At 36.2% G+C, this 27,429-nt stretch overlaps 1 pseudogene; it reads left to right on the forward strand.

Moving 5' to 3' along the window:
* The first annotated feature begins 22,057 nt into the window (after positions 1–22,057).
* LOC103232496 (large ribosomal subunit protein eL20 pseudogene) lies at positions 22,058–22,526 on the forward strand (annotated as a pseudogene).
* Positions 22,527–27,429: the final 4,903 nt, after the last annotated feature.

A 27,429-nucleotide genomic window follows, 5' to 3' on the forward strand; every position in this document is an offset into this window, starting at 1 on the left:
CCTCACTCTGTCGCCCAGGCTGGAGTGGAGTGGTGCAATCTTGGCTCACTGCAACCTCCACCTCCCGGGTTCAAGCAATCCTACCACCTCAGCCTCCCAAGTAGCTGGGATTACAAGCGTGAGCCATCATGTCTGGCTAAATTTTTGTATTTTTAGTAGAGATGAAGTTTCACCATTTTGGCCAGGCTGGCCTCGAACTCCTGACCTCAAGTGATCCTCCCTCCTCGGCCTCCCAAAGTGCTGGGATTATAGGCATGAGCTACTGCGCCTGGCCCCTTCTGCATTTTTTTAGAGATGAGGTCTTGCTATGTTGTCCAGGCTGAAGTGCAGTGGCTATTCACAGATGTAATCATAGCACACTACAGCCTCTTAACCGCTGGCCTTAAGTAATCCTCCCACCTCAGCCTCTGGAGTAGCTGGGACTACAGGTGTGCATCACCATGCCCAGTATCCTTCTGCGTTTATACTGCATTTGTCCTTTTGCACCTCACAAAATTTTTTACTGTTATTTTAGTGGAACCTCACAAAACAGCAGAGATAAATGCATGTGTTCAATCTGCCTTGTCTAACTGGAAGTTTATAGCACATTCTATATTGAGAAATAATATGGCCAAAAGCTGATAACACTAAGGGTGTGAAAATAAGAAACCCACTTTGCAACACAAACGTGAAAATCTGTTTCAGAGAAAGATGAAATTTAAAAATTCTATAAGCCATTTATATGACTATTCACTGCTCTGTGAAAAAGCAAAAGCTCTGTTGCTATAGAAAACTGGATTACATGAATTTTCAAATACTTAAAATTATAGATAAGTCAATAAATCAACATAAGATATATGGGCTTGTCTAGTGATTTGTGGATACAGAATGTATTGAGTGTATTTTATGAAAATTGCCTTTAGACATTAATTAACCTCCTTTAGGAACCTTAAGAAGCATGCTATTTAGTGACTCATTGGAACAGCTCCAGAATGGAAGGATGGAGCAAGGCATTTAATGTTTTAGATTTATGAAGTAGGTGAATTGCAGACACAGTTCTTAAACAAATTTTCAGACAGAACTTAAGTATTTTTTAAAAAGACTCTGCATGGTCTTCCTCTATCATAATCCTGACCACACCCCAGCCTGTATATAAATTTGAGTAAAAGGGTACAGTAAGAGCAAAGAAGTAGAGTTTTACACAATACATCTATTGACACGTATTGAGTGTTTACTATGTACCAATAATTGTGCTAAACACTTTTCATAAATTATTTAATAGCAAATGGTTAGTGATTATATGATAAATATATTTAAGCAGTAAAAAAGGAAGGATAAATGAAAAAGGAGGAGGAGAGAGGTTGCAAACACCACCAAATACTTATGGTGTTCTCATTTTCTTTCCATCCCCATGCCTTCCAATCTCAAGGACTGTTCTAGACTTATTTATATTCATAGCATAATTTTGAACGTTATCATGCTTTTTGATGTTCTTTTAGTATGTTAATATTAAATAGTTCATCTTAGCTACTCGAATTTGAAGATTAATGATTTGAAACTTCAAGCAGGAGCTTTGATTTTGCATATGTAGTAAATGTTCAAATCACACATAGATTACTGTTTTCCAAAATATACCATCAGATACTTTGTAAAGAAAGAGATAGAATTAAAGGAGAGAGAGAAGAAAGAGAAACCTGCCAAGGCATTACTACGATTTTAAAATCTGTTTTTGAAAGGAATGTGGCTGCTGTTTTCAAATGACCAAACCTTTACAAAAGTCTTAAATAATATCAGCGTGGGAAGACTTAATACATATCCAGTCAAACAACAAGAACGCAAAAGTCTGGAACATGTATAAAATTGGTCTAGGATTAATGGAAATAATCTAGAAAATGAGAATATAAATAATTATCCAAAAGACTAGTAAGATATACTTGAGCCTATAGATTATTTAAGAATCAGAATTTCCGTTATTCTTTTTTATTGTAAAAGAAGAGGCCAAGTGTGATGACTCATACCTGTAATCCCAGCACTTTGGCACTTTGGGAGGCCAAGGCGGGTGGATCACCTGAGGTCAGGAGTTCAAGACCAGCCTGGCCAACATGGCGAAACCCCGTCTCTATTATACAAAAAAAATTAGCCAGGCATGGTGGTGCATGCCTGTAATTCCAGCTACTTGGAAGGCTGAGGCAGGAGAATCGCTTGGAAGAACCTGGAAGGCGGAGGTTGCAGTGAGCCGAGATCCCGCCACTGCACTCCACCCTGGGTGACCGTGAGAGTCTGTCTCAAAAAAAAGAAAAAAGAAGGTAGATTTCTTTCTTACTTACTTTTTATCTACTGAGTACCTGCTTTGTGCAAGGCATTGTGATAAGCATTATGGAGGGAAAAATATTAAAAAATCTAAGATGCTATCTATTTTACCAAGAAGCTCAAAATCAAGTGTTGAGGATAAGACATATACAAAATAACTGCCAAACTCTACACAGTATTACGTGAAAAATGCCACATGAATGACACAAATATTTTCATTTTCCATTTTGCCAACTTGCAATATATATAGAATGAATTATATAGCTGACATTCCAAATATATGTGCTTCTTTGTACCCTAATCATACATGTCAATCTTCTATAACAGCTACAAAACACCCTTAAAAGCATTTTAGGTACAGCAAGTCTAGAAAAAGGGCTGCCAGCTATGTCATGCAAGGGAAAAAATTTCTGATTTCAAAGATGTACATGTGTATGTGTTTATCTCAATGGAATGCAAAACTTTTTAAAATGCCTGACATAGAAAAGTATTTATTTTGTTGTTCGAATAAGAAAACAACATTGTGAAGATTTCTATAAATGTATTCCTTGTAACCGGAAATAGTAATGGAAACAATATTATACTTGGATGTCTGTATTCTAAATGGCTAACAGTTTTGTTACTTGGGGTTACAAACGAGAAGTGATGCCATACGATGATCTAGTCCATCAAAGTGTCAAGTTTAAGTCTCCTGGTTCAGAATTAAAGGGAACCATAGGGTGAGAAGCAATCTGTGTCCATAATTCCATCAACAGCAGTTTTCTTCAGGCTTTGATTCATAGCTCATCTGCTCTGTGCCAATTGCCCTGAGTTCAGCGATGCCTTGCCAGTTTCCATGGTGCTGATATGCATATCAAATCAGAACTTGTATTTTTGTGTTTGGCTCATATGAAATATGTAAGTTATTGAGTGTTAACTACATTCCATTCAGCCAATTGTGTTAGGTATATATCTCATTTAATTTCACAATAACTATATGAGGTCAGTATTATTTTTGTCACCACCTTACAGATGAAGAAAGTGAGGCTCAGAGAAACTAAGTAACTTGCTGTGATGGTTAATACTGAGTGTCCATTTGATTGGATTGTAAAAATGCAAAGTATTGATCCTGGGTGTGTCTGTGAGGGTGTTGCCAAAGGAGATTAATATTTGAGTCAGTGGACTGGGGAAGGCAGACCCACCCTTTATCTGGTGGGCACAATCTAATCAGCTGCCAGCGAATATAAAGCAGGGAAAAAAATGTGAAAAGGCAAGACCAACCTAGCCTTCCAGCATACATCTTTCTCCCGTGCTGGATCCTTCCTGCCCTCAAATATCAGACTCCAAGCTCTTCAGTTTGGAGACTCGGACTGGTTCTCCTTGTTCCTCAAGCTTGCAGACAACCTATTGTGAGAACTTGTGATCCTCTAAGTTAATACTTAATAAACTCCCCCATATATATATATCCATCCAGTATATATATTCCCATATATATATATCCATCCAGTATATATATTCCCATATATATATATCCCCATATATATTCCCATATATATATCCCCATATATATTCCCATATATATATCCCCATATATATATTCCCATATATATCCCCATATATATATTCCCATATATATATCCCCATATATATATTCCCATATATATCCCCATGTATATATTCCCATATATATTTTTTCATGTATATATTCCCATATATATTTTTCCCATGTATATATTCCCATATATATTTTTCCCATATACATATTCCCATATATATATTTTCCCATATATATTCCCATATATATATTTTCCCATGTATATACTCCCATATATATTTTCCCATATATATACTCCCATATATATTTTCCCATATATATACTCCCATATATATTTTCCCATATATATATTCCCATATATATATTCCCAGATATATATTTTCTCATATATATATTCCCAGATATATATTTTCTCATATATATATTCCCAGATATATATGTTCTCATATATATATTCCCAGATATATATGTTCTCATATATATATTTCCATATATATATATTCCCATATATATCCTATTAGTTCTGCCCCTCTAGGAAACCCTGGCTAATACACTTGCCCAAAGTTACGGAGCTGGTAAATGATGGAGTCAGGAGTCCAACCCAGTCTGTTTAACTCCTGTGGCCTGTACTGATAACTATTTGGCTCTGCTGTCTTTCCTGTGGAACATGCTAGCGGAGATGTCTAGGAGGTATGTAGATATCAGGAGTTTAAGAGAAAGGGTTAGGCTAGAGATACAGATTTAGTAGTAATCAAGATGTGTTATATTCCTCAAATATAAGGAGACTTCAAAAGAAGACACTAGAAAGTTTCCCTTGTCAACTGGATTATAAAATCTTTTATGGATATCAATGAATGAATCAAATGCTTATTCTTGGCATTTGAAATTTTAATCTAGTAAAATAATTATTTAAAGCTACATTATATAAATACATGAATTTTGCTGTGTCACTTTATCCCATTTCATGAAATAATTCATTTGAATTATGCACATGCATTTTGAACATCACTAGAGTCTAGTTTTGTTATATAACTGGTTTTCAGAGCTCATTGTCCTCTTTTCTAGGTTACATGACATATTATATAAAACTATTATTATCATCTTGCTTTCAAGAAAATTTTATCCCAGGTGACAAATACCCATTCACATAATATCACATATGCAGTGGCGATGTCATACCCCTGGAATAGCTGCTACATTAGTATTAAATTGATACTTTTATGTATGTATGTATGTATATGCATTTGCTTGCTCATGTTTAATATTTATTTTTAGACTAGCTTTGATGTGGGTTATTTCATGCAAACATCATAGTGTCAATAAAAACCTTTGGAGTAGAAAAGTAGATAGGTCTCCAGTTTAAAAAAAAAAAAAAAAAAAGGCAATGATTCACATGACAACTGTATTAAGCCAGAAAAACATATACTTTTCCAAAACAAATTTCTCACATTTAACTGAGATGTGCTAAAACTTACTATTTAGTAGGTAGAACTAATTTATGAAGGAGAACTAACTTATGAAGGAGGAAAAAAAAAGAACAGAGAAAAGATTTTAATCCAGATCTAACTCAAGCCCATGTTCTTTTTTTTTTTTTAACCCTTGCTATAATTTGTGATTAACAGACAATATATAGTTGTGAGATGACTGATGACCATGGGACAGAGTTCAGGTAACTGGCCTATGTGTAAACACAGAATGAATGACCAATTTTCTAGCACACTGTTTTAATCAATTACCATGCCTTCTAAGGAACAAATGTCATATTACAATATGTGGGGGGATCACTTTTAGAGAATTCCAATAGGGAAATGATGGAGAGAAGAGCAAAACTAGAAAATGTGGGTAGTGGTGTGTGAAACAACAATTATTCTGTATTAGAGTAGATTAGAGATTGAACCATTTACAGTTCTTGCATGTATCTGAACCCAAATTCTCATGGCAAAGCTATCAGGTAAAGACATACATGACATCAAAAGTCACTTTGTTATTTAAAACACAGCCATTGTGAGGTCATAGGCCTTACTTCTAGATATTTTAGTGTTAATGTAACAAAATTTAATTTATCAAGAACTTGCTAAATTAAAAAAATGTAGTCACATTTACCATTTAAATCTAAAGCTTTATTATATTCACTTTCCTAGTATTCTCATACTACAGTTACAAAGAATAGCACCCATTCAGTGCAAATCAGAAAATGGACACAATAAATGTTAAAAGAAACTATATGTTTTCTAAAAATGGCAGCTTTTGCAACTATAAAAAAAGTTGCTTTGCTTATATCTATAAATGTTTTTAGGTTTTAGTTAGAGAAAATCCACCAGATGGCAACCTCATCTACACGTGAAACGTGATGTGCAATCCTCTGCAACCCATTACAGGTCCCTTGAGCCAGAGGTTCCCTGATTAGTTGCTGATTTATATAGTGATCCGTAAATGGATACTAGGTAGTCATTTGGGGGTGATTATTGGAAATTGGGGGATAGAGAAAATTAGGCCATAGTTAGCATCAAGGGTGAAATAGTTTTAGTATCATTCTTTTTTATTAATATTGAAACAAAAAGTATAGTATCTATGTCCATGTTGCCCTCTAATCATATTTTTGATTTGAAGCTAAAAGGAATTATATTCACTTCTTCAGCGTACGAAGCTACAGACAGCATTATTTTTTCACGGATCACAAGTTATTCTAGTTGGTTCCCTTGTACTTAATGGAAGTCTGGTAGCTAGCTGGCTTATTGTTTCAAATGCAAACAATCTTCCTTGTATCTAAACCTCACAGTATGCAGAAAGTACTGCTGGGAATATTTAATATGTCCCTTATTGTTTTCTGTTTATAAACAAACTGCCCTGAGGTACTAATTAGGTAGAAGAAACTGCACATTATTTAGCAAATACTGTTGGTGTTTTTCCATACAATGTCTGTGGTCAAGGTGAAAGTCATTGGTGGGTTGGTTATATGAACGGCACATTTCTGAATGTGTGCGTGATAATAAATGTTCCAGAAAAGGAAAAAAAAAATAGACTTGTTGAAATTTTTATTCCTAAATAGCTAGAGTTCTAATTACATCCGACGTTTAATTAATAAATCCATTTCCAAAGTGGCATGTATCACCTGTATTAAACTACAGCTGTATAAGACATCTGTTTGATTTAAATATCTACAATACCTAACACGTTGCCTGTTTTTTTTGTTTTTGTTTTTGTTTTTTTGTTTTACTAAAATGGTCTTTTTTGTTATCTGTATGTTTTCTAAAATTCATATAGTAACTCAAGAACTATAGTTTTTTCTTTCTCCTGGGTATTTCTTTATTGAGGCATATTTTTAAAAATCATATAATTTACCATTTCAAGTATAGTATTCAATGATTTTTAGTCAATTTATGTCTCCTGGGTGTTTTTAAAGTTGTATTGCTATGTCTAGATGTTGTTCCTCATTACATGACGAGTATTCTAAATTTTGGCAGCTCATCTATCCTTGGTTCCATATGTGCCTGCTTTTTGATATTGTTTACATAAATAAAGAGCAGAAAATATGACTCTTATGTGTCTAAAATTTTGTTAGTATCAATGTCTCAGTGACCCATCTTCTAGATTTGGGCGGACAGATTTGTATTGCATAACAGAGTTGGAATTTTGGGCTCATTTTCAGATAATACTAACAAATCGGCCGGACGCGGTGGCTCACGGCTATAATCTCAGCCCTTTGGGAGGCCGAGGCAGGAGGATCACAAGCTCAGGAGTTCAAAACCAGTCTGACCAACATAGTGAAACCCCGTCTCTACTAAAAATACAAAAAATTAGCCAGGCATGGTAGCACGCGCCTGTAGTCTCAGCTACCCGGGAGGCTGAGGCAGGAGAATCACTTGAACCCGTGAGGTAGAGGTTGCAGTGAGCCGAGATGGTGCCACTGCACTCTAGCCTGGGCGACAGATCGAGACTCCGTCTCAAACAAAACAAAACAAAACAAAAACAAAACAAACAAACAAAAAAACTAACAAATCTAACCTTCAAAACTACCCACACTATTGGAGCTAGTGATTATTATTTTAACACATGTGCAGTACTGACATTACATTAAAGCATTGCACAGCATATAAAATACTGTTTTTACTGTTAAAGCCTTTACAAAGTAATTGAGAAAATTGATCTAGGTATAAAGAGGTCTTAATATGTCCTTTTTTGAAAATGATATGTTTATATCCACTGCTATTATAGTACTGCAGTCTTTCTCTTCCTTCAGATCTATTAATATTTGTTTTATATGTTTAGGTATTCCCATGTTGGGTGCATACATATTTACAATCACTTTATTCTCTTGATGAATTGATCCCCTTATCATTATACAATGACCATCTTTGTCTTGCTTTACAGTTTTGACTTCAAGTCTATTTTATCTAAGTATAGCTACCTATCCCCACTCTGTTTGTATTTCCATTTGTGTGTAGTATCTTTTTCCAACCCTTTGCTTGCAATCTGCTTGTGTCCTTAATGGAGAAGTGAGTCTTTTGTAGGCAGCATGTATTTGAGTCTTGATTTTTATTCATTCATTGTTGTTCATCCTTCAGTAGGTGGATCAAAAGACTTTAAGTCTGTGGGGGCATGTCTGTCTCAGCCTAGAATTCAAAGGGTGGAGGCCCATGGAGCCTCAGGCACAGGACCCAGGCAGCGTGCCACCCCGAAGGCAAAGCTACCACAGACAGCCTCCACTAGGGCAGTGCCTAGTGGAGCTGTGAGACTCTAACACTCTTGGGGATCAGTGGTGATCCTGTACCCACAGCTCTTCTGGGCATTACCCCAACAGAAACTCTCTGCAGTGGCCCTGCCCCCACATGGCTTACTACCTGTGCCCTCATAAGTTCATTTTTGTCTGTGCAATTAATTCTTGTTTCATTTGTGTCCACTGCATTTTAGATGAAAGTCTTCCTTCTATTTCTATACTATAAAGGGTCCTGGAAACACTCACTCCATTCTGCCTGAAACTTGTGTAAGCAATATACTAGTCCGTTCTCACATCACTATAAATATAGAATGAGACCACCACTTCTGCTATCTTTCCCAGCTTTTCCCCATCTCCCCTTTTCCCTAGTTTATAAGACAGGAGAAGGGGGAGAAAGCAAAAAGTTGGAAAGAAACAGAAGTAAGATAAATAGCTAGACGACCTTGGCACTACCACCTGGCCCTGGTGGTTAAAATAATAATGATAATATTAACCCCTGACCAAAACTACTAGTGTTATCTGTAAATTCCAGACATTGTATGAGAAAGCACTGTAAAACATTTTGTTCTGTTAGCTGATGCATGTAGCCCTTCGTCACGTTTTCCACGCATGCTTGATTTATCATGACCCGTTTACATGGATCCCTTAAAGTTGTAAGCCTTTAAAAAGGCCACGTATTTCTTCTTCAGGGATCTCGGTTCTTAAGACGCGAGTCTGCCGACGCTCCTGGCCGAATAAAAACCCTCTTCCTTCTTTAATCCAGTGTCTGAGGAGTTTTGTCTGCAGCTCGTCCTGCTACATAAAAACTACCTAACATTGGGTAATTTACAAGAAAAGAAGTTTAATTGACTTATAATTCCACAGGCTTTACAGGAAGCATGACTGGACAGGCCTCAGGAAACTTAACAATCATGGCAGAAGGTGAAGGGGAAGCAGGCACATCTTACACGGCTGGAGAAGGAGGAAGAGAGTGAAGAGGGAGATGCTACACACCTTTAAACAACCAGATCTTATGAGAACTCACTATCATGAGACCAGAAATGGGGAAATCCGCCCCTATGATCCAATCATCTCCCACCAGGCCCCTCTTCCAACATGAGATCTGAGCAAGTGTGTATTCTTAAAGTATTACTAGTTCAGAGGGCTGAGCGCGGTGGCTCATGCCTGTAATGCCAGCACTTTGGGAGGCGGAGGCAGGTGGATCACGAGGTCAGGAGATCAAGACTATCCTGGCTACCACGGTGAAACCCCGTCTCTACTAAAAATGCAAAAAATTAGCCGGACGTTGTGGCGGGTGCCTGTAGTCCCAACTACTTGGGAGACTGAGGCAGGAGAATCACTTGAACCCAGGAGGCAGAGGTTGCAGTGAGCCAAGATCATGCCACTGCACTCCAGCCTGGGAGACAGAGAGAGACTCTGTCTCAAAAAAAAAAAAAAAAAAAAAATTGTTTAGAGTACCTGATATAATCCTATCCACAAGTCACTGGGATTGTACTTTTGTTGTAGACACAAATTCCAACCAAAACCTTATAGTAGAGACTTTACACATGCATCAGGAATCAGAAATCTGTCTAATAATGAGGGTGAGAGGGTATTGTATGGTTAGTTTATTACAGTCACAAATATTAGACTGGCAGACAGTAAAATTCTCCATTGGCACACAGAACAGAACTATTTCATAAGGGTTTGATCAGTGTTTTCCCTTGAGTTTAAAAACATACTTCCCAGTGAGGACATTGACAAATCTCCAGTGTTTTCTCATACAGTGCATAATTTCTGAAATATTTACATTAATACCATGTTATCTATTCAAATTTAACCTAGTATGGCTAACCATTGGTTCAGAATTGAGAATTTACAATGGTGTTGAGTTTACGCAATATGAAGACGGTATCCTCAAAATTGTATTTTAGTTTTTAAAAATTGGAATCCTTTCTTGGGAAGACAAAATCAAAACAACTAGCCAAAGTCGATTGTCGATTAAGATGAATCAGGAGTACCTTAAAAACAATGTTTGGTTATCTATTTAATAAAAATGACAATAAAATATTTTAAAGTAATTATAGAGGAAGGTAACATGGTTATAAGAAAACTTAGTTCTTTCATCTATGTTCTTTGTTTCCCTCTTTGGGTGTGTATATATATTATATATATAATATGTATTTATGTATATTTAAATCAAGGACATGATAGAGGCAAAACAACGCAGATTAAGTTATTCTTGTGATATATGAAATCTCTGCTATCAGGCATATTATACAGAAGGTAAATATATCCTCTTATTACCCCCTGAGGAGAGCTTGAAGATCAATTTCTCATTTAAAATCTTTTTTGTTTTGAAATAATTGTAGATTCACAGGAGGCTGCAAAGAAATGTACAGAAAAGTTCTATTTACTCTTCCCCCAGCCTCCCACAGTGTTGACAACTTATTCAACCACAGAACAGTATCAAAACCAAGAAATTGATATTGGTACAATTTACAGAGTTTATTCAGATTTTAAATGTTATACATGCATTTATTTGTGTGTGTGTGTGTGTGTGTGTGTGTAGTTTTATGCAATTTTATCACATGTGTAGCCTTGTGTAACCACCACTGCAATCAACATATTCAACTGTACCATCACCACAATACTCCTTCAGGTTATTTTTTCTCCTTTGCACCCCTATTTCCTGGCAACCACAAGTCTCTCCTCCATCTCTACAATTATGCTATTTAATGAGTATTACACAAATAAAATCATGTGGTATGTGAGCTTTTAAGATTGGCTTTCTTTTCATTCAGCATAATGCCCTTGAGATCCGTCCAAGTTGTTACATGTATCAATAATTCATTCTTTCTTTAATTGCTGAGTGTTTTTTAACCATCCGTCTACTGAAGAGCATTTGAATAGTTTCCAGTTTTTGACTATTATGAATAAAGCTGCTAGGAACATTCATGTACAAGTTCCTGCATGAAAGTAACTTTTCAATTCTCTGGGATAAATGCCAAGAGTTCAATTGTTGGATCATATGGTATGTCCATTTTTAGATTTGAAAGAACTTGCCAATTTTTCAGAGTGGCTGTACGATTTTACATTCCCACTAGCAATATATGAATAATCCAGTTTCACCACATCCTCACCAGCATTTGGTGTTATCACTATCTTTCATTCTGTTCATTAGCCATTCTGACAGGTGTGTTTTGATATCTCATTGTACTTTTAAATTCCATTTATTTAATGGCTAATGATATTAAACATCTTTTCATATGTTTATTTGCCATCTGTATATCATCACTGATTAAATATCTATGCATACTGTTTGTCAATTTCTTAATTGAATTGCTTGTTTTGATATTGAGTTTTGAGAGTTATTTACAGATACAAAGCCTTTGTTGGATATAGAATTTGTCCTTTCATTCTTCTAACAGAATCTTTTGTAGGCAAAATTTTAAAATTTTGTTGAGGTCCAATTTATCAATTTTTCATTTGATCAATCCTGTTATTTTGTGTCAATTCTAAGAAATTTGCTTAGTCTTACTTAGGTCTCAAAGATTTTTTCCTATATATATTTTTAGAAGTTTTGTAGTTTTACATTTTATGCTTATGTTCATTATCCATTTTGAGTTAATTTTAACATAAAGTATGAAGATTAGGTCAAGGTTCTTTTTTTTTTTTTTGCTAATGGATATCCAATTTGTTCAGCCCCATTTATTGAATTGCTTTTGCTTCTTTGTCAGAAATTAATTGGACATATTTGTGGGGATATATTAAACTGGTGCAAAAGTTACTGCAGTTTTTGCTACACTTTTAATGGCAAAAGCCACAATTATTTTTGCACCAATCTAAAATTTCTGGGTTTTATATTCTATTCCATTGATCTATTTGCATGTCCCTTGGTAATTTATCATTTTAATACAGAGAGAGCCAAATTCTAGTTTTGCAGTAATATTGGCAGTAAAATTTCACAAGCTCTGTTTTTGCTTATGAACAAATCCTTTAAAATTGAGTCAAATTTTTGCAATTTTTTACACATTTTATTACTTCTTTTCAGAGTCAGTACTATAAACTATGGCAAACGAAAATGTTCTTTCTGAAAATCTATAACTTTCTGTAACTTAAAGCTTTGTGTTTTCCCATCTTCTTTTAAATTATAGATCAGATGCTTTAAAGAAAAAAAAAAGCATTAACTTTTTATCTTGATAAAAAAGCACATAACCTTATATACCCAGGTTTATTTCTCTGTTACTATTTTTCCTAGAATAGTTTCAACCACTCATGCTAATAATAAGTTTTAACCAGAGTAACTAAATTCCACTCACAGAAAACACTGGGAGGTAAATAATTGAGAAATGCCACACACTAGAATTTAAGCCAACTAGCAAAGCTTATGAATGCACAACTTTTTACAGACTCAAATTTCTTTTTACATCTTAATGTGTCAAAAAGCAAATGTCTGTTAACATGACCAAAGACATAGTCACCCTATAGCATATAAAAAATATGTAGTAAATGTATGACAGTTTTAAATTATGCTCAATAATCATTATTTTTAGTATTCTACTTCATCTAGAAATTATCTAGCAATAAAAAATTATTCATTAATTGGTTTAATTTGATTCAAATCTAAGTGTTTAATTTACCTAAGAATATTGCAAATCATGTTCAAGCTACAAAACATAGAGTAGAAGTAAAACACTTGTCAGAAGATGACATTTAATAAAATACGAATCTACACTTTCATAATCTTACAGATTATGTAGGAGTGTTGGCTTGTTTGATTGGTAAACCAAAAGATGTTTAAGAAGTTCACATTAAATAGTCTCTTCATGAAAGAAAACAATCTCATAAAAATAAAATGTAAATTTTATTATACTTAATAAAAATTTGAGAAAAAGACCTAGAGATTTCCTCTTTCTTTCTTCAAACTGTTTTTTTCTTTTCTTTGAGACAGAGTCTTGCTCTATAGCCCAGGCTGGAGTGCAGTGGTGCAATCTTGGCTCACTGCAACATCTGCCTCCTGGGTTCAAGCGATTCTTCTGTCTCAGCCTCCCAAGTGGCTGGGATTACAGGTGCGCACCACCACACTCAGCTAATTTTTGTGTTTAGCAGAGACGGAGTTTCACCATGTTGACCAGGCTGGTCTTGAACTCCTGGCATCAAGTGATCCACCCACCTTGGTCTCCGAAAGTGGTGATTACAGGCATGAGCCACTGCGCCCAACCTTAAATCTAAATTATCAAACCAATCTAAATTGTCCAAAGATTCATCTTAAGTAAATATTAATTCTTAAAATGTTTCTAAGCTAGACATTTCTGTAAGAATTTTGTAAATATATAGCACATTTAAAGTATTAGAAGTTCATTTAAACATTTTCTGTTATTTATAGTACTGTTAGATTCATATGTTATTATCTATAAATTAATCACAACTGACCTCCTCAGAGATACATTATGACCAGATTTGCCCTTCATGGGTAGGAAATTATTTTATACTTTACATGAGAGAGAAAGAACTTTCTAATTTACAGAAAAACATAAGATATATGGAGAGTTTATTGCTTCAGTTCTACAGCTTCTACCACAGGTCGAGTGTAAACATATAAATACAAAACTCTGTTAGTCTAAATATGAAAGAATTGTTCTCCTTCACAATAGGCACAAAATTCTTAATTGATTTGATTTTGCAAATAGACAAGCAAAAAGCCTAAACGAACCAGTTTCTCTGCTTCTCACCCAACAGAGAACAGTACTTCACCATCTGCCCAGTAGAGATCACCAAATGGCCAAACAATAAAAACAAATTCCCAATTGTTGCTGCCACCAAATGAAAATACCTTTTTGTCATGTGCAACACAAAAATCAATAGCAAGAAGAAAATTAAAGCTGCAGAAATAGAATCAGCAATGTTAAAGTTCTCTTGCTGCCTGGGATTCTTCTGGCAGCCAAGAAAAATATGCTTGGGCTTAAATAGACTTGAGGTGCATTTCTCCAGGATCACAGTTTACTTGTCTACATCAGGTGAGTCAATTTGGACATCTCCATGCACCCTCCAAAACTGTCGATATATAATTTCAAACCATGTAAAATCATAACACTCAGGCAAATATAAAGTGAACAAGTATCAAAGATTTTATTTGACTCATTAATAAATGAGAGAACCATTAAAATGTCATGATTGGGTCAAACACCATTTTAAAACATAGAATATTGATAGGATGATAAACTTCCTGGATTAGATACAAGGTGGGTAATGTCTCATGGAGCCATAAAACTTTGAGGTTATCTCTCTACTGGACAGAAATTATCTGCATCTAGACCAGACAAAAATCTACATGTTAATATGCAACTTCTCTAAATCTGGAACCTTAAACAACTAGTAACAGTGAGTTGAATGACTTACTAACCTTGGTCCCCTAGTCCAAGGGTCAGCAATTTACAGCCTGTGGGCCAATCTGGCCATGCTTACTTGTTTGTATATCGTGTATGGGTGCTTTCATGCTACAAGGGCAAAGTTGAGTACTTGTGAAAGAGACCATATGGCCCACAAAGCCAAAAATATTTATTATCTTGACCATTACAGAAAAAGTTTTCTCACCATTGCCCTAGGCAATTCTTGAGTTGCCTGCACCTTCTTAAGAGATTGAAACTATGTGCCCCATAACTCTTTTTGCATTACTTCTAAGTTTCAGATAATTTTTCTAATACTGCTTTGATTCTGCCTTGGTAGAAATGCTCTCCCATTTTTGGGTTCATGCATTTTTTTATATCCCTCTTATAACATTGTATTATGGTATTATGATCTTTACTAGATTTCAGCCTATTGAGAAGATTTCATTTATCTTTATATCTGCTATAGCACTTAGCACAGGGCCTTGAAAATAGTAAATATTCAACAAATCTTTGCTGAAATTAATGGAATCAAAACAAAAATGTGAATGTGAATGCTCAGGGAAGCCTGGAGGTTAGCATTGTTTAGGGAGGATTGCAAAGATAGTTGGCTGGGGGAGTAAATGAAGTCTTATACAAAATTATAAAAATGTAAAAATATTGCTAATTCTTCTGCCGAATTTATTTATCTTCAAGGATCCAATCACTTACCTACAATGTGCCATAGTGCTTCCATCTCTGTGGTATGAATATAATTTATCAGTTACCTATCTGGAATATGTCATAGTTGGTTCATGTTGCTATGAAGGAATACCAAAGGCTGGGTAATTTATAAAGAAAAAGGGTTTATTTGGCTCATAGTTCTGCAGATTGGACGAGGAGCATGGCACCAGAATCTGCCTTTGGTGAGGTCCTCAGGCTGCTTCCACTCATGGCAGGAGGTGAAGGGGAATTCAGCCTGTGCAGAGATCACATGGTGACAGCAGAGGCAGGAGAGAAGAAGTAGGTGCCAGACTCTGTTTAACAATCAACAACCAGCTCTCACTGGAACTAATGGAGTAAAAACTCACTCATTACTCAGAAGACTGAACTAAGCCATTCATGATCTGCCCCATGGCCCGAAAACCCCCATTAGGCCCCTCCCCCAACACTGGGGATCAAAGTTCAGCATGAGACTTGGAGGATCAAATACCCAAACTATAGCAGAATGTCATTAGACCCATGAAATATAACTTGCATTTTATTGTTCTTACTAGAAATTAGCACATTTGATCAATAAAAGTTTAGCCAGTATTGACAATGTCAAAATGTTGAAAAGTATTTTTATATAATAATATGTTTCAATTAAAGAAATGGAACCATGTTGTAACAAATACTTTTTTTGTTACTTTCATATGTAACATATAATTTAGAATATATACAATTGACTTTGTATTTGTTCACTTTATATTTACCTTGAACAATATGAAGGTTAAGAACTCTGACCCCTACACATACAGTTTAAAATCTGCAAATAACTTATGACTTCTCCAAAATTTAACTGCTAATACCCTACTGTTGACAGGAAGCCTTACTGATAACAGTCGATGAACACAAATTTTATATGTTGTATGTATTATATATGGTATTCTTACAATAAAGTAAGCTAGAGAAAAGAATATTAAAATTATCAGACAGATTAAATATATTTACTGTTCATTAAGTGGAAGTGGATCATCGACAAAGTCCATCTTTGCCATCTTCTTGTGAGTAGGCTGAAGAGACGAAGGAAGAAGAGAGGTTGGTTTTGCTATCTCATGGGTGGCAGAGTTGTAAGAAGTGGAGGAGGTGGAAGGGGAGGGAGGCAGGAGAGGCAGGAACTCTCAGTGTAACTTCTGTGGGGAAAAAATCCACGTGTAAGTGAACCTGTGTAATTCAAAATTATGTTGTTCAAGGATCAGTTGGAGTTTGAATGACAAAATTTTGGGTTTTCCAGGATATTTGGGTGGTATATGAAGACAAGTAGGTTGAATGTTACCTTGACTGCCCTAAAGTTTCAAGTCATCATGCAAATTGTACTCAGGAAATATCATCTGAATTAATTTGAAATATGGTTTTGTCCTATCATGAAAGGGAAGGAAGTGGATAAACAGCAAATGCTTTCATTTTTAGCTTATAAATGAGCAGTTCAAGCTTAGTCTTACTGCCGTTAGCAGGCTTTGACCCTGGCTCATCTGACATTGAATCAAATATATCTGTAAATAAACTCTCAAATTATGAAATATATTATTTCAGCTTGAGATATTTGTAAAATCTCTGGGTTTTCCTAAAATACAATAATTTTAAGCATACTTAAAATATTTTACTGCCTTTCCAAGTTTACCTGAGCCTATATTTTTGTGTAAAGGGTTTTAAAATTTTTGGTATGAAGGATTGTTCAGCTAATGGAAGATACTATTGTTTTAAAAAGTAATTAAATGGGCTAGTCATTTCAGATATTTAAGTGAGAATGCAATTTAGTTGATTTCACAGTTAACAATTTAACATCAATAAAAAGGAGCTCCTAGTTTTCTCCATGGGCTTGTGTGAAACAAATGAATACCAATTAAAATATGATATTTCCACTACGGCTTAGACCATCATTTTTCTAATTATGGTATAAATCTCTCAGTGGAAAATAATCTTCATCTATAAAGAAATAATTCTCAACAGAAATCTTATATCTTGTAGAACACCAATTATTATACATTTCCCAACACCTTTGCCAGGGGAAGTATGCATCAGTCAGTGAATTAAAATCATGGCATTTAAGGGAAAGATAAACTATATTGGAAGCAAGTAAAGCATCGAGTACATGAAATAGCTCATTCAACTTTATGTCTTGATTTTGTTTCACTAAATTGGGAGTGTTTTAATATCTGTTTTCTGCTATTGGGTAAAATTGAATGAGCTTTATTTCATAAAGAATAACGCACTCTTATACTCTTATTCCCTCTCATTTAGTTTGCTAGCTGTATAAAATGGACTTACTGCTCATGACATAATTTGAATGGTAATATAATCTATAGCCCTTAGACTATTGGCAAGGCTTACATGTTATGATTTAAATGGACATCAACAAGGCTATATATATATAATAAAAACAAACAAACAAAAACAAGACCATTTAATTCATGCTGATGACAGTAGCTTAATTATTTGTATGGTGGTTTGTAAAAATTAGTTGGCTGAAATGAATTAACCTTCATGCCATAATCCATTCATCTCATTCACTTGGACATGGAATATGGGTTCTTCATTAAAATAGAAGTATATTACATTTATTTATTAAATCTACTTTAAAACATTTAGAAACATCAGAAATTTATTACTCACAATTCTGGAAGCTGGGAAGTCCAAAATCAAGGCAACAGCAGATTGTCATTTTCTGGTGAGAGCCTGTACCTCATAGATGGCTCCTTCTATGTGTCCCACATGGCAACAGGGAAAAGGGGATCCTGCAAGTCTTTTATAAGAGCCCTCTTTTATTCATGAGCCCTCATGATCTAATCATCTCCCAAAGATTCCATCTCTTAATACTATCACAGTGATGATGAAGTTTCAACATACGAGTTTTGAGGAAATATCAACATTCAGACCACAGTAATTTGTCTATGCTCTCTGGGCATTTATGTTTCAGCTGGAAAGGTTAGAATGCATCAGGAAACAAGCCAGGAAGAGACTGTGGATCCAGAAGCAGGTAAGATCCTGAGGGAAGTGGGCAGGGAAAGCCCTGGGGAGGTAGTGCGTCTGTACCTAGTGTTCAAGGCATGGCAGGATGTGAAGGTGCATGGGCAGGCAGAGAGTTGGCAGAAAGCATCAAGAAAGGCATGGGTTGGGGAGAAGACAAGGTGTGGTAAGAGGCAGTGAATAAAGAGTCCCACTGGAGTAGATTCCTTGGAGAGGAGCCAGGAGCTAAAGGGCTATTTCTGATACAGGAAACAGAGCATCCCGCAAGTGTCACTCTGGGTATGGGGAATCTACGGGCAGTTAGTGGTTTTTTTTTCTTTAAAAAAAGAGAAAATCTCCTATTTTAGGTTTGGGGGTACATGTGAAGGTTTGTTACATAGGTAAATTTGTGTCGTGGGAATTTTTTATACAGATTATTTCATCACCCAGTTATTAAGCCCAGTACCCAATAGCTATCTTTTCTGCTCCTTTCCCTCTTCTCACCCTCCAGCCTCAAGTAGACCCCAGTGTCTGTTGTTTCCCTCCTTGTATTCAAAAGTTCTCGTCATTTAGCTCCCACTTATAAGTGAGAACATGCGATATTTCATTTTCTGTTCCTGTGTTAGTTTGCTAAAGGTAATAGCTTCCAGCTCCATTTGTGTTCCCGCAAAAGACATGATCTCATTCTTTTTCATGGCTGCATAGTATTCCACAGTGTATATGCACCACATTTTCTTTATCCAGGTTGTCATTGATGGGAATTTAGGTTGATTACATGTCTTTACTATTGTGAATAGTACTGCAATGTACATTTGTGTGCATGTGTCTTTATGGTAGAATGAATGATTTATATTCCTCTGGGTATATACCCAGTAATGGGGTTGCTGGGTCAAATGGTAGTTCTGCTTTTAGCTCTTTGAGGCATCACCATACTGCTTTCCACATGGTGGAACTAATTTACACTCCCACCAACAGTGTAAGTTTCCTTTTCTTCCCAATCTCACCACCATCTGTTATTTTTTGACATTTTAATAGTCATTCTGACTGGTGTGAGGTGGTATCTTATTGTGGTTTTGATTTGCATTTTTCTAATCATCAGTGATATTGAGCTTTTTTTCATATGCTTGTTGTCCACATGTACACCTTCTTTTGAAAAGTGTCTGTTCATGTCCTTTGCCCAGTTTATGATTATTATTATTATACTTTTTTTTTTTTTTTTGAGATTGAATCTCTTTCTGTTCCCCAGGCTGGAGTACAGTGGCATGATTTCAGCTCACTGCAACCTCCGCCTCCCGAGTTCAAGTGATTCTCCTGCCCGAGCCTCCTGAGTAGCTGGGATTACAGGCGCCTGCCACCATGCCCAGCTAATTTTTGTATGTTTAGTAGAGATAGGGATTTGCCATGTTAGCAAGGCTGGTCTCAAACTCCTGACCTCAGGTGCTCTGCCTGCCTGGGACTTCCAAAGTACTGGGATTACAGATGTGAGCCACCGCACCTGTCCCTTTGTCCACTTTTTAATGGGGTTGTTCGTTTTTCTCTTGTAAATTTGTTTAAGTTCCTTATAGATGCTGGAAATTAGACCTTTGTTAGACTCAGAGTTTGCAAATATTTTCTTCCATTCTGTAGATTGCCTGTTTACTCTGTTGATAGTTTCTTTTGCTGTGCAGAAGCTCTTAAGTTTAATTAGATCCCGCTTGTCAATTTTTGTTTTTGTTGCGATTGCTTTTGGTGTCTTTGTTATGAAATCTTTGCCCTTCCCCATGTCCAGAATGGTATTGCCTAGATTGTCTTTCAGGGTTTTTAATGAAATCTACTTTGAATAAGTACAAATACAAATTGTATTATAAATACAAATTTGCATTCTGACTATAATAAGTATAAATAAAATCTAATTGATTATTAGATAAACAATAATAAAAATTCCCAAATAATAATTATATCTCTGCATTAATCAGCTTTAAGTCAATGTTTGGCATATCACCATCACAGACAGTTATTAATTCCATTTATACAAGTAAGACAAAATGGTTCTTGCCTCTAGATGTTTATAAGCTATGAAAATCACCACTGACACAGACCTGAATGCTTCTTTACATCAAATGTTTTCATAATGTCTCAGAATTGGAAGAGAAGTCATCTAGTCCAACTTCCCACTCACTGCAGAAATCTAACCTGTAGTTTGACTAATACGCAGTGTCCCATTGGAAAAAATGGGCTTTGCAGTCAGACCTGAATTCAGATCCCAGTTTTACAATTCATTAGCTGTGTTACTTAACATTATTTAACATGACTCTTTATCTCATAATCAGTAAAATAAAAATAATGATGATGTTTACCTAGGTTAGTATTTATTGAAGCAGTCATTATGTGCTAGGCTTTTTTTTTTTTTTTTTTTTTTTACGTAGTAAGTACTTACATTTTAACCACCCTTCCTTGTTTGTCATATTTAGGGTTTCCTAAGCAATATGTGTTAATTGTTTAGCATAACATAAAATAGTTTTCCCTTGCCAGGTACAGATCAATAGGCCAGTAGCTACAAGAAGTAAGAGCTGAAGTTTGTCTTTAGCATACTCGGCTTCGCCTTTTCGCAAACACCAAACAGATGAGAGAGGAAAACAATCATTTTGGTCTAAAGCAGAGGTCTCTAGACTTTTAACTGCAGGCTCCTAACCTGGAGCAAACCCCCAAATTTAGTTATAGGTAATATACATTAATTACTGTACTACTATGTTCATTGTAAAACATGATAAAAATTAGAAGTTGTAAAACAAGATGAAAAAAATCTAAATACAAGAAACTGCTAGCTGGAATATACAAAGAACTCTTAAATCTCAACAACAAAAAGACAAATACTCCAATATAAAAATGGGCAAAGGAACTGATTTTTGACCAAGGTGCCAAGAATACATAATGGGAAAAGAATAGTCTTGCCAATAAATGTGTTTGAAAACTGAATATCCACATGTATGAAAATAGACCCTATCTCACACATTATACAAAAACCAAGTCAAATTGAATTAAAGACTTAATTGTAAGACCTCAAACTATCAAACTACTAGAAGAACACATAGCAGAAAAGCTCTATGACACTGAAGCAAGATTCATTGGTCTGGGCAATGAATTCTGGATATGAACCCAAAGCACAGGCAAAAAAAAAAGCAAAAATAGACACATGGGATTACACCAAACTGAAAAACTTCTGCACAGTAAAGTAAGCAATCAACGGAGTGAAGAGACAACCTACATAATGGGAGAAAATATTTGCAAAGTATATATCTGATAAGGAATTAATACCCAAAATATAAAGGGACTAAAACAGCTCAATAGCAGGAAAACAAATAATCTGATTTTAAAACGAGGAAAGCCCTTTTGCGGGTGGAGGCGAGTTCGGAGAGGACTCCCTGAAGGCATAGGGCACACTAGGAGAGTATAAGGTAGTGGGTCCTACCCGCCCACCCCGAAATGCCACACACCGCCCCTCTACCTCTTGCGAATCTTTGCACCTAATCATGTCGTCTCAAAGTCCAGCTTCTGGTACTTCGTATCTCAATTAAACAAGATGAAGAAGTTTTCAGGGGAGATTGCCTACTCTGGGCGGGTGTTTGAGAAGTCCCTTCTGTGGGTGAAGTACTTCCGCATCTGGCTGCGCTGTGACTCCCTGAGCCGCATCCACAACCTTTATCGGGAATACCAGCACCTGACCACCGCGGGCGCTGTCACCCAGTGCTACCGAGTCTTGAGCGCCCGGCACTGCGACCAGGCCCACTCCATCCAGATCATGAAGGTGGAGGAAGATCGCAGCCGGCAAGTGCAGTCGCCGTCCTTTAAGCAGTTCCACGACTCCAAGGTCAAGTTCCCGCTGCCCCACCGGGTTCTGCGCCGTCAGCACAAGCCACGCTTCACCACCAAGAAGCCCAATACCTTCTTCTAGATGCAGGGCCCTCGCCCAGGTGTGCCCCAAATAAAATCGGGAAGGCCAAAAAATAAAAATAAATAAATAAACAAATAAATAAATACATAAATAAAAATGGAGAAAGGGCCTGAATACATATATCTCAAGAGAACACAGGCAAATAGGTCAACAGGTATATGAAAAAATGTTCAACATCACTAATCATCAGGGATATGCAAATTAAAACCACAATGAGATATCACCTAAGACTTGTTAGAATAGCTGCTATCAGAAAGACAAAAGATAAATGTTGGCGACTATGTGGAAAAAAGAGAACCATTGCAAACTGTGGGTGGTAATGTAAATTTAGTGCAGCCATGATAAAAAACAGTACAGAGATTCCCCCCAAAATTAAAAATAGAGCTACAATATGATCTGCCAATTCCACTTCTGCCTATATAGCCAAAGGAATTGGAAACAAGATCATGAAAAGAGAATACTCACTCCAATGTTTATTGCAGGATTATTCACAATAGCCAAGATATGGAATCAACTTAATTGTCTATCAACAGATGAATGGATATATGGAATATATACACAATGGAATACTATTCAGCCATTAAAAATAAGATAATCTTGTCATTTACAGTAACATGGATGAACTTGGAGGAAATTTTGTTAAGTGAAATAAACCAGACACAGAAAGACAAATACCACATGATTGTACTCAAATGAAGTATCTAAAAAAGTTGATCTCATAGAACTAGGAAGTACAATGGTTGTTACCAGAGTCAGGGTGGTTGCGGGAGGGAGCTGGGATGATGTTGGTCAAAGAACACAAAATTGTCAGAAGCAAGTTCAAAAGATCTATTGTACAACATGGTGAATATAGTTAACAATAATATGTTATATTCTTGAAAAATGCTAAGAGAGTGAATGTCAAATGTTCTCGCCACAAAAAGTACTACTATGTAAGGTAAAGTGTATGTTAATTAGCTAGATTTAGTCACTCCATAGGGTACATAAACTTCAAAACATTATTTTGGGCCGGGCATGGTGGCTCATGCCTGTAATCCCAGCACTTTGGGAGCCGAGGTGGGTGGATCATCTGAGGTCAGGAGTTCAAGACCAACCTGGCCAACAAGGTGAAACCCCGTCTCTACTAAAAATACAAAAATTAGCCGGGCATGGTGGCAAGTGCCTTTAGTCCCAGCTAATCGGGAGGCTGAGGCAGGAAAATCGCTTGAACCCGGGAGGCGGAGGTTGCAGTGAGCTAAAATCGCTCCACTGCACTCCAGCCTGAGTGACAGAGCAAGACTCTGTCTCAAAAGACAAAAACAAAAAACATCATTTTGTACATAATAAATACATACAATTTTATGTTCCAATTAAAAAATAAAATAGTAAAAATAATAATGAAGTATGTACTTTTTTTTTTTTATTTAATGGAAGCTTGCTCTGTCACCCAGGCTGGAGTGCAATGGCGCGATCTTGGCTCACTGCAACCTCTGCCTCCTGGGTTCAAGAGATTCTCCTGCCTCAGCCTCCAGGGTAGCTGGGATTACAGGCGCCTGCCACCACACCTGGCTAATTTGTGTATTTTTAGTAGAGACGGGGTTTCACCATGTTGGCCAGGCTGGTCTTGAACTCCTGACCTTAGGTGATCCGCCCACCTTGGCCTCCCAAAGTTCTGGGATTATAGGCTTTAGCCACCACGCCTGGCCAAAGTATATACTTTTTAATGTCCAAAGAATTTGGATAGATATTTCTTCAAATAAGACATATAAATGGCTAATAAACACATGAAAAAGTTCTCAACATCTTTAGTCATCAGAGGAATATCAATCAAACTCACAATGTGATACCACTGTGCATGTATTAGGTGGATATAATCAAATAAATGGAAAATAACAAATGTTGGTGAGAATGTGAAGAGATGTAAACCCTCATACATTCTTGGTAGAAATGTAAAGCGGTACAGTTGTTACGGAAAATAGTCTGGTAGTTCCTCAAATGGTTAAACACAGAGTTACCCTGTGGTTCAGAAATTTTACTCCTAAGGTGTACAGTTGACCCTTGAACAACATCAGTTTGAACTGCACAAGTCCACTTATATGCAGATTTTTTTTTTCAATAAAAGTTTCAATGAATGTTCTTGCTCCTCCACCTCCTCTTCACCTCTTCCAACTCTGCCACTCCAAGACAGGAAGATATACCCCTCTTCTTCCTTGTCTTCCTCCTCAGCTTACTCATGTGAAGATGATGAGGATGAAGACCTTTATGATAATCTACTTCCACTTAATGATAGCAAATATATTTTTTCTCCCTTATAATTTTCTCAATAACATTCTTTTTCCAGCTTACTTTATTGTAATAATACAGTATATAATATATATCACATAGAAAGTTTGTGTTAATCAACTGTTATCAGCAAGGCTTCCTCAACAATAGGCTATTAGTAGTCAAGTTTTCAGGGAGTTGAAAGTTATTTGTAGATTTTTGACTGTGCAGGGGGTCAGCACTCTTAAACCCCATGTTGTTTGAGGATGTATGCTCAAGAGAATTGAAAACATTTGTACTAACAAAGACTTTTTGCATCAATGCTCATAGCAGCATTAACCATACTACCCCAAAATGGAAACAACCCAAGCTTTCATCAGCTGATAAATGGATAATCAAAATGTGGTATATCCATGCAATTAAATATTTTTGGCATTGAAACAATGAAGTAGTGATATATGCTACAACATGGATGAAACTTGAAAATGGTCTGCTAAGTGAAAGAGTCCATCATAAAAACTAATTATATGATTCCACTTATATCAAATGTCCAGAATAGGAAAATCTATATATAGAGAAAGAGCAAATTAGTGGTTGCCTGGAGATCAGGTAAAGGAGGGATGGGGGTGACTGCTAATAGAAATGAGGTATCTGTGGAGTAATGAAAATGTTCTAAAATTAGATTATAATGATAGTTGGACAAATCTGAATATACTGAAAACCACTGGCTTTCACACTTTAAGCCAGTGAATGTTATGGTACATAAATTGTAACTTGATAAAGCAATTTTAAGAAATAAACCCCTGTGACACATGTTCGCCTGTATAACAAACTTGCACATGTAACCCCTGAACCAAAAATAAAAGTTAAAAAATAAAACAAAGTAAAAAAATAAAAGCAAAAGAAATAAAAAATATAAATAACAGTTTTTCTGTTTTCCTTCTCATACTTCATGGTCTTGTTCATGTCCTGGGAGGTACATGTCTAATTTGGAAACCTCTGGTCTGATGGTCCTTCTCAGTGGTCCTGAAAATAACCTTATATTGGTAGCCAAAATTTCAGATAGGTAAGATGTAGCCCCTCGCGTTAATGACTGACAGCTCAATAGTAAATTGTTGGAGGAGTGAAAATAGCAACTTAACAATACTGAATTGGACCTCAGTTGACCTTCATTTCATTTCCCTGTTGGGCCTATTTTCCCAAATGGGGATTTCCTTAACCAAGAAATCATGTTAACCAATTTTATTCTGATCAAGGATATTGACTGTGACCTAAGGGATAGTAAACGCGTGATTAAACTATTGCCTATCATTTTTCTGGTGGTTACTACAAATATTCAGAGATTTTTAAATGACTGTGACTCTTATACCAAACTCACTCATATCATTTTTAGTAATTGCCATCAAAATTAAATTGGCATAGCTCCGTGTTAACATAGTATGGGATCATTCTTCTCAAGGCATCTATCTCTGTTACTAATGTTTCTTTGGCTCTATTTTAGCTACAATGTTTTTACACTGAACTTTTCTCACTGCCACAAATTGTGCACTGCAAAATCATGTAACATTGTTGAAACCCTGTAGAAGATATATTATAAACATTGACAACGTTTTTATAAATTCTAGTAAAATGCAAAACTGCTTGACTATGCAAAATAGTGTATTGTTTCAGGAACAATGTAATTTTATTTGTGGAAAAAATGTTATGAAGGCCGGGTGCGGTGGCTCAAGCCTATAATCCCAGCACTTTGGGAGGCGGAGGCGGGTGGATCACGTGAGGTTAGGAGTTTGAGACCAGCCTGGCCAACATGGCAAAAACTCGGCTCTACTAAAAATACAAAAATTAGTCAGGTGCGGTGGCGGGCGCCTGTAATCCCAGCTACTCGGGTGGCTGAGACAGGAGAATCGCTTGAACCCGAGAGGGAGGGTGGGGGTTGCAGGTGAGCCAAGATAGCATCACTGCACTGCAGCCTGGGCGACAGAGCACTCCAGCTTTGGCGAGACTCCGTCTCAAATAACAATAATAAATAAATAAATAAATAGATAGATATTTAATCATAGTCTCGCTCTGTCGCCCAGGGTGCAGTGCAGTGGTGTGATTTCAGCTCACTGCAACCTCCACCTTCCCGCCTCCCCGGTTCAAGAGATTCTCCTGTTTCAGCCTCCAGAGTAGCTGGGACTACAGGCGCGCACCACTACGCCCGGCTAATTTTTTTATTTTTAGTAGAGACGGGATTTCACCATGTTAGCCAGACTGGCCTTGAACTCTTGACCTCAAGTGATCTACCCACCTCGGTCTCCCAAAGTGCTGGGATTACAGGTGTGAGCCACCACGCCCGGCCCTAAAATAATAATAATAATAATAATAATAATAATTAAAAAAATAAAATATCGTGAAATTAATGAATTGCTTTGAATAGAGGACTTTGCAAATTTCACTTATGCAGAAAAATAATCAGTTAAGTATATACATGTCGCACACCAGACTTTTGAAAACCATGTAATGTATTTATAATACATGTAATGTATTATAAAATTATTTATATTATACTTACAAAAAGTCTGAATTCAGCATTTTGTTATCGATTTGGGACAGGTTTTTGTGAAAGTTCAATTTGAAGAACAGGAATGGAGAAAAGTGGCTCTCTCATAATTTCACATTT

Source organism: Chlorocebus sabaeus, chromosome X (assembly GCF_047675955.1).
Source record: "Chlorocebus sabaeus isolate Y175 chromosome X, mChlSab1.0.hap1, whole genome shotgun sequence".
NCBI classification, from domain to species: Eukaryota; Metazoa; Chordata; class Mammalia; order Primates; family Cercopithecidae; genus Chlorocebus; species Chlorocebus sabaeus.